The 9020-nt window shown below is 38.5% G+C and overlaps 1 long non-coding RNA gene across 1 annotated transcript; it reads right to left on the bottom strand.

Moving 5' to 3' along the window:
* Positions 1–254: 254 nt before the first annotated feature.
* Positions 255–4692, bottom strand: LOC137469111 (uncharacterized). Its single transcript, XR_010996344.1, has 3 exons — positions 4501–4692; positions 3498–3524; positions 255–733 (listed from the first exon to the last, which is right to left on the bottom strand). It is a non-coding gene; the product is annotated as an uncharacterized lncRNA (long non-coding RNA).
* Between the last annotated feature and the right edge of the window lie 4328 nt (positions 4693–9020).

Genomic DNA, 9020 nt, shown 5'->3' on the forward strand with positions numbered 1-9020 from the left:
ACAGGTCTGGTTACTTCAGCAGAACAAATGTAGCATTGGTGCAGAATCTTATCCTTTAAACAAGGTATCAAGGTGCTACTAGAAATAGTTTATATTATGTAGTTCTACTTTTAGGTTACACCTGGTAGGGCGGTTGTTTTCCAAACAACTAAAACAATTCTCTTTGCTGTAGAATGCTTCACCATCTAAATGAGGAATAAGCTTGAAAATAAAAGCAGTTAAACTGTACAAAACTCCAAAACTGAAGATGCAACTTTAACTTAGCTGTTTTGTCATGCTTTCTGATTCAGCTGCTGTGGTTCTGCAGGTGGTCTACAAGTTTTGGCAGCAACTTGAAAGCACACTTTAATGTGTCCTCAAGCCATGAAGAGGGCTGCAGTTCTGAGAGCTGCAGCTCATTAGCATTCAGACTGTATGCTGAGGGCACAGTCACACAATTCAGTGAGTGTGGTTCTTGGCACCCTTGGCCAAGTCCACCTAGCTGAAGGCAAGTCCCTCAGCATCCACACTGCCTTAGACTGGGACGTGGGTCTCCTCTGGATGATGTTTGGCACCCCTGTAGCCCTGCAATGAGGTTACTCTTTTGCATATTCAAATTTTGGGGTGTCTGTAATGGTGTAAGAGCTGATTCTGAGCCAACTGGTGTGGTGTCTTCAGCACATGAACCTGCAGATACATGTTGCCAGCTGGACACAGGGCTTGAGGGCACTTGGCAGCCATTAGCTTTTCTCCCCTGAAGGAACAAGTCAAAAACTTGTGCAGTGTCACCCACACTGTGTTTTGGGAGCTGTGCTGAGGGATCTTTCTCAGATCCACTTGAGTATTGCCTGGCAGAGAGCTAGCTGGGAATTCTCCAAATATCTTTGGCAGGTCAGAATCAGCACCATAATCAGAACCTCACTCTTGCACACTTTAGGCTTCAGGAAAGCTGTGAAAATAAGGCTTCAAAACCACCTCAGTACTTGAAATGGACCAAAAAATACTTGACTCTGTATTTTTTTGGGCCTAAATGGAAGCTAAGCTATTTTGGAAGTCTGTTCTTGGGTAAGATGACATGCAAGTATAAAACTTTAATAACACCAGTTGTGTGTATGTACCCAGTGTGACCACTCTGACAACCTTACACATGCTTTATGGGAATTCTGAACCTCCAGTGCTCAAATCACTTCAATTGATTTCCTTTACATTTTTTTATTCCAGACAATAGTTACTGAAAAACAAAAGTTACTGATCCTGTGAGAGTCAGGTCCCACCATAATTTAAAGGAAACTTAAAAAATTACCATTAATTATGTTAACTTCATTTAAGATTGAAATTTGTATTTTGAATTCTATGGATTCCAGACTTAAAATGAAGTTCTTTCAACAGTTTTGTTAGAACAATAAGGAAAAGAGAACTGTGATAATTAGAAAAGACATAATCACTGTATATCAGATGAGTCTCATCAAGTCAAGCACTAGCTTGATGTTTTCATCTGGAAATACTGCAGCTATCTTTGTTGCATTTATCTTCTACTAATTACTTAGGCCAGTGAGTTTAGTCTTGTTTAAGCAAATTTGCACAGAAAAATATTACTTCATCTGTTTCCTTTCACATTGCCAATTTCACAGTTCATCGGATGGGCCATGCCTTTCCCCACATATGTGGAAAGTTCTGTTTCAGAACTAGAATCAGAAGTTTTTTAACAGAAATGGAAATATAAACCCCAGACTATTTGACAGGGTAATTAGGAGAATAAACAGGCTCAACAATTTTAAAGTAAAAAGATCTAAAGAGTAAAATATTTCCTCAGTACTGAAGCTCTTCACAGTTAAAAACTTGGATAGATAATGTCAGCTTAACTTGTGAATACTCTTTGTTGTTTGTCTTATGCAAACACTGCAAGATTTCAAAATAAGCTGTCAAAATCCAGTGGCTGAGTGAGAAATGTCCTCTCATTAAGCATTGTCAAATTGATCCTGTCAGCTTCTGCCTCTCCAGTCCTAGGTGTTCTGATGCTGAAGCAGCAGCAGAAGACTCATCTAGCCTAGTCCCAGTGAAAAAATAAATGATATCAAAATTTCCTTCACTTTTTATGCCAAACAGAACTTCACAGTTCCAGGTACAAACAGGCTTCACTTGTTACGAAGCTCAAATCTAAAACCATATTTTAAAGGATTCTTACAGGCCTGAAAACGTAATTGACTATTTGGATCTTCATCTGGTCTTAGATGCCTCATATCTTTTTATTGCCATGATAATTTCAAACATCAAGCTAAGATACATATATATATAAGGTACACAGTACATATTATGTGCTGTATAGCATATATTATATATAATATAGCTGAAGTCCAGTCATGGCTACCAAGAAATGAAAATGTGAGTTGACTAATATCCTGGCTGCAGAATCTGGCCAGCCCAGAAACTCCTTCAGGGAGTGGCTACTGCAAAATTGACAATCTCTACATAGAAAAGAATACCTGCAAAGAGTGTGAACCCTTCCTACAGAAGGGGAATTGGTCACATAGGAGCATCTTCTGTTGTCAGTTATGAGAGGGAGGGGATGTTTCTTACAGTGATGGATTTTGTGTGTGCTGTGGTGGTCATGCAGCAGCACAGGCCAGCTGCATGTGTGAACATTATACAGCTTTTACAGTTTGCTTAAGGGCCTTTTACAGTTCTTTTCTGTGATTAGTTTGCAATTTCCTCTTAGTGGCCATATTACTCTTTCAGAAAGAGCATTTAGACCACCAAAGCTCCCCTCCCTGACAGTAGCCCACTAGTGCACATGCATAAATGAAACTCGGACAAACAATTTAACTTCTGCATGAAGACACTTTATGGAGAGCTCACAAGGGATGCTAGTTGCTGGCCAGGTTTCTCCAGCCTTTTTCCCTTTTTCTTTGCACACTGCTGTCCCTTTTCAGTCTGTTCCACTTTCTTTGACTATTGCAGGCTCAAGCAGGGCTTTTAAACAGTTTTTGGTGCCTCAGCTGCCTTGTTCAGAACTGGCTCAGGTACCTTTCATGCCACTTAATTATGTTTTTGAGACCGAACCAGTGAACTCCATGGGATGAGCTTGAGCAATTTCACCTGGCTGTATTGCTTCATTCTAGTCCCTGCTCTCTGGAGAAAGGCTGCCCTGTGACATCTGTCTTGTACTCTCTAAAATGAGGACAAAGAAAGTGACAAAAGAACATGTAAGGGTAAAAAAGTATCTCTGGAAGGTAGGGAGCAAGCAGCTCTTCTTTTTGCTATCCAAAAGCATTTCTCAGTCCTCATTGGACTTCTCCTGAAAAGCTCTTCAGATTAAGATCTGACCACCAGGATGCTTCAGAAGGGAACAGTATAACCTACTACACACTTCTCTGTATCACAGAGTTATCAGTAAATGCATCTTTTGCTGGCAATCAAACCCTTGACTTGGGTGGGTTACTTGAACTGTCTAGTCAGGGGTTGGATATCAAAGCAGTAGGAAGGATGAGAATAGATGATTCTCGTGTGTATGTGCATACCTGATGTACAGTGAAGCAGGCTGGAGCCTTCCTTTGTTCTCTGTAGAACACAAAAGACTGATTCATCAATATTCCCTGCCTGGTTCTTTTCACTTTGATTCTAACTCGAGATATTACTCCACAAGGCTGTGGGCCATATGGTATCTTCTGGCAAGGAGCACATACAAACCCTACAGATTAACTCCTGGAGGTCTCCAGCAGCCCTGCTCTCACAGATGCAGAATTCATCACTGGCACTTTGGCTCTCTTCCTGGCTTTGGCTCTACCAGCTTATGCCATATGAAAGCAGCTGTGCCTTCTGGGCATCAGACTTCTCAGTGGTGTTAATTAAACCCTACAGGCTAACCTATGTCAATATAATTTCATTCTGTCTCATTCTAAATTTGGTCAATAAATATTGGGCAGGAAAGGATTTTGTTTTCCTGAAAGGGGTCAATGAGAAAAACAATTTGAGCATTGCCCCCAAGAACAGCTGAGAAGGAAATGACATTGCCATTATTGGCAGATTTCCATCATTCATCTGTATTAGCCATGTATTGGCTTTTGTCAATAAGATTTTATTTTTGTCCAGTTCTTCCTTATAGATATTGGAATTCTTTACAGCCTGCTAGGCTACTGTGAGACATATTTAGAAACACAATTAGTGATTCTAAGGCTCCATTCCTCTGTCCCCAAGGGAACTCCATTGAAAGTGTTTCAGGTTTAGGACTGTGCAGCAAAATAACATGGTTTATCACATGGGGAGAAACATTTTGTGCAAATAAACAGAAATGAAAAATAGTCAGTGAAAACTGCATTGTTCCCAGGCACAAAGAGACAAATGATTCTGTGGCCAGTGTTTTAAGAAATGTGCTTCCAGAAAGGAAGCTAGAACCAAAGAGAACTAAAATGCAAAAGCTGTATAAGAACTTGGTTTCCATTCCATGTTAGCCTGGAAGACTGTATTTTAAAAATAATTTTTGTCCAAATAGCTTCTCACCTAATTTTTAATGAATATTTGGACTATATCTAACTTACAAGTAGTTTTAGAACATAATACAGAGAACTGAATAGCATGGCCACAGCATGACTCCTCTGTTATCAGTGCCCTACAGCTTGTCCCCCTGTGTGCCCTTCAGCTCCAGTCTAAGTCACAGTAGGCAAGAGGGCAAGAGGCTAGGCTGTTGTGACCTATCTACTGCAGACCTTCTGCTGGTGAAAGACCAGTTCACTAAGCATGAAATAACATAACCTGTTGTAAATCCAGGATTTATTTGGCCCGCTTACTTTAGAATGACAGTTCTCACTGTTTAGAGTAGAACTGAACATTTTGTCATTCATCTCTAGGAAGGGCAGGGTAGATACACCAGGAAAATATTTATACAGATTTTCCAACTGGATGCTAAACACATTGTCTTTGCATTTGTAGAAGAGATATTTTAATTTAAAAGTAGATTCCTCAACTTTTTTTTTTGTTGTTTATAACCCCCCATTTTTTCTGAATGAAAAACCAGGCATTTTTTTCAGCACGCTTGATTGTGAAATTGAAGTGGTGCTGTTCTGTTACTGTGGATCATGTTACTTTGTCTATTTCCAGTGGTTTTATTGATTTAAGGGATCATTTCCTTTCACTGATTAAGAGACCATATCTTTGAAAAGATTACTTAAGAGATCATATCCTTGAAAAGAGGGGGGATCCTCTTCAATTCCTGAAGGAGCTGAAGACCATTTCATCGAGATTATCATGGTTGATGAAGTTTTTAAAAGCACTTTTTTTTTTTATTAAGAAGCATGTGTGAATGGCCTGGGGCTGTTGCTGAGTGTTACCTTCCTGCCTGCTTCTTCCTGAGTTCTGTGTTTCAGGAGTGGCCATGCTGACTTACCTGCACTTTGCATTCAGGAAAATGCTGACCAAAGAAAGACAGTCTTGCATGTAGATGTAACTCTTCCCACTCAGCACACTGGGCCAATTCTCCAGGAGGAAGCAGCAGGGGAAGAAATCTCACTAGATTATGACTGAGCTCAATAAGTTTGCAAATAGCATTAAATGACAAGTCCATTTCATTACTGCAGGTGGCCCAAATGAGTGGCTGATCCCCTGTTCTTGTAAAAAAAAAACAGGGGAAAAAACCCAATGTTGTTTATTGACTTGGGAACAGTTTTGTTCACCTGCACCACATTAGTACTTTGGGATAAATTTCCCTTGATGCTTATGATCCCATTGTAATCACACCAGATCACTGATGACAGAATAGGGCCCTCACTGCTGTCACCAAATGGCGCCACAGAGCAATATTGTTACCAGCTGTTTTCTGAACCACATTAGACATTTGCCATTTTTGGTAATTTTCAGAGTTTAATTACTATAATGGGAGCCATGACAGTACTTCATTAGGACTGTTCCTTAGCCAGGAACTCCTCAAGGAACACAACCTTACTAATCAGCCATAGCAGCTAAGAGTGAACAGTCCCATTTATTGTTTAGTTAAGTCTTTATGCTGTAGAGATTGAGGCCATTGGAATATTATCGAAGAAACTGGCTTAGCTATGGCTGAACATTAATACAAACAATTGGAAACAAAAAAACACCCACTCTTTGTCTTTAAATAAATGCAAACATTTATTTAAGCAAACATCACTCATGCAAACGCCATTGGAATCTCTAACTAGTTTTCTTCCAGGAAAGTATTCAAATACATGCTTTGGAAGTACTATTGGCTTATATTAAAACATGTTCTGTTACCATCCTGTCCTGCTGTATCTAAATAGCATTTAGACATGTGCTCTCTATCTAGGAATATTTAGGCTTTTTTCTCCCTGCTTAGAAATTCCCCCCTCTTATGAGACCAATTGGAATAGATAAAGACACTTGTGCTGATTATGTTAAACCAACCAAGCCTTACAAGCCCAAGCATGGATACAACTGTTGGTGTATTTATTATTGACAACTCATCGCTGAATGGAAACTAATTTCAAGGTGAGGCAAGGCCTGAAAATTTTGGTTTTTTCAGGACTACTTAAATTATCAGGTTGGTTATGTGTAGACATTGCAAAGGGATCTTTATGTTGGTGCAGAATACTTAGAAGGATTACACTGACTAGTGCTGTTACTTGCCTACCCACTTCTCCTGCTCCAACTGTCCTGAATTTGAAAAGGAGCAGCTCAAGACTCAGAGATGTATAGTTCCTGTACAGAGACATTCTTTGCAGAATCTGTGCATACCTGAAGTAGTTATTAACTTTTTCAAGCAGAAGAAAGGCTTTAAGAATTACTCAGCTCTTCACACACTCCTTATCAACCCTGTGTTTGCTGCAACACTATTATAAGCAGCATAGATGAGAAAAGTGTTTTGATACAAACAAATAACACCCCATCTCCAACATCTGCTTCCCAAACTACCCTCTGTGGACCTATGAACATCTTGCTGTTTGCACCAGAAAAATAAAATGGTCTCCTGATGTTAATACCACCAGTGATTCCCAAGAGTGCAATGTGAATTAAGTATGTAACCAAGACAAAGACTAAGGTCATAATCTCTTCACAGTGATGAAAGAGTTAAAAAGACTTCAGCGCTAATTGTTTAGAGGCAGTTATAAAGGTTATTAGAATGTAGTATGGTGATATATTTTCTCCTGTGTGGAATTAGCATTGCTTATCTGTATTTGCACTACTGTATACATTAACACAAAACCATCATCATCACTAGGAAGTTTGGTACCATTTAGACAGGCTTCAAAATGTAGCAAGTTATGTGCTTTGGATACAAACTCAATGGACTTGACACGTGCAAAATAGCTTGATAACTGTATGCTGTCTTTGTGCAGACATCACACTACAGACCTTAATTGGCTGAAGTCTGCAAGTATTTCTTATTTTGCAATTGATCTCAACACAAAACTACCACCTGAGACAAAGACACAGCTGGGACTTTGTTGCCAGGGAGATTTCAAACTCTGTCTCAGGCACAGCACTTGTCACACCACAGCCATCACTGTAGTATGTTGTCTAGAAGAATGCTGTTTCTAGAAAAACAGCTTATTTCAGTGGAAAAAGGAAAGTATATTATGATGATTTTTAACATACTTTTAATTTTTTTAAACAATATCTTCTGTACCTAGCTCTGGCCATTGCCTACTACAGATTTACAGATTTGCACATCCATCATTCAGAAGTGGAAACAGAGTTCAAGAATCTTTGGGTTTTAAGGATACTTTGCTTGGGGACTCTGCCTGAAGCATAATTTATTAAACAAATATGGTTAGCATTTATGATGATAGTGCGTTATTTCCATAATCTTGCTTGATTATGCTTCTGCCTTGGATCAGCTATGATAATATTTATTCCAATGGGATCTCATTAATTTCAATGCAGAAAATCATTGCTAAATTAACTGGTTCAAAGTATTATTTCTGCATGTATTTATAAAAATGGTTGTGCTTAAATAAGTATAAGGTTCTTTATTAATTGATACATCCATCCATATTAATACTTCAGGCTTTGAGATCTGTCACTATTTAGAGCCTCACACTAAAATTATTTAAGTTATGGGAAGGTTACCATTATCTGTGTCAGACTTTTGATAAGACTGCCTATGGTGAAGCTCCTTTATATCATATTGGATGCAGAAGAGAATAAGGGCTGTAGAAGAGACTGAGAATCAGTCCAATCCATTTGCAAAGCCGCTATTTAACTTGTAAAGCAGAAATAGCTCAAGTGAGATTTGAAAACCAAAAAAGGGCTGATTTTTTGAATTAAATTTAATTAGGTAATTCCTTGAGGTGTTTTATAGAATTTTTAGCACATCATTTTCAGGCAGTACTTTTGTTTCTTTCAGGCTACTTTGTACTTCAGATAGTACTTTTTAAATCAGGATAGCTGGTGCATTTAAGGGCCAGTAGTTAGAGGACTCTGCAAATCTCCAACCTTTTGTGCATTCACTTATAATCACTCAATATTAATTCTTTACATACCAATGGCACACTGGTAATTCCTGTAATTCTCTAGGTAAAACACTTTTTTTTTTTTTTTCCTGCATGGTCTTCCTGATGTATACAACCTAATTAGGAGTGGTGAAAAATGCTGGACACATTCTCAGAGTTATTAGTTAGAGCTCTTTAGAACTGAAACTAACTAAATTGAGCTTACTAGTTAACATTTGTTAATATTTGGTAAATAATCATGCAAATTAGTTAATTAAAAAATTAACTATTTGATCTATATAATGCCCAGGTTGGATGGGACTCCGAGCAACCTGGTCTATTGGAAGGTGACCCTGACCATGAGAGGGGGATTGGAACAGGGTGATTTTTAAAGTCCCTTTCAACCCAAACCATTCTGTGATTCTATAATTTGTTGACTTTATCAAGGAAATGCTTCCCTATACCACTACTACATAAAGATCCAGAACACAATTCCTTACTCAGGAATAGACATCACCAGGGAATTTTTGTCTTTTATTTAAAGAATAGCAAGACAAATAAGAAATTAATTATCCATTTAAATTGCAGTATTTCCTTGCATTCTTAGGAGAGTGGAGGCTTTTT

Source organism: Anomalospiza imberbis, chromosome 2, assembly GCF_031753505.1.
Source record: "Anomalospiza imberbis isolate Cuckoo-Finch-1a 21T00152 chromosome 2, ASM3175350v1, whole genome shotgun sequence".
Taxonomy (NCBI): Eukaryota; Metazoa; Chordata; class Aves; order Passeriformes; family Viduidae; genus Anomalospiza; species Anomalospiza imberbis.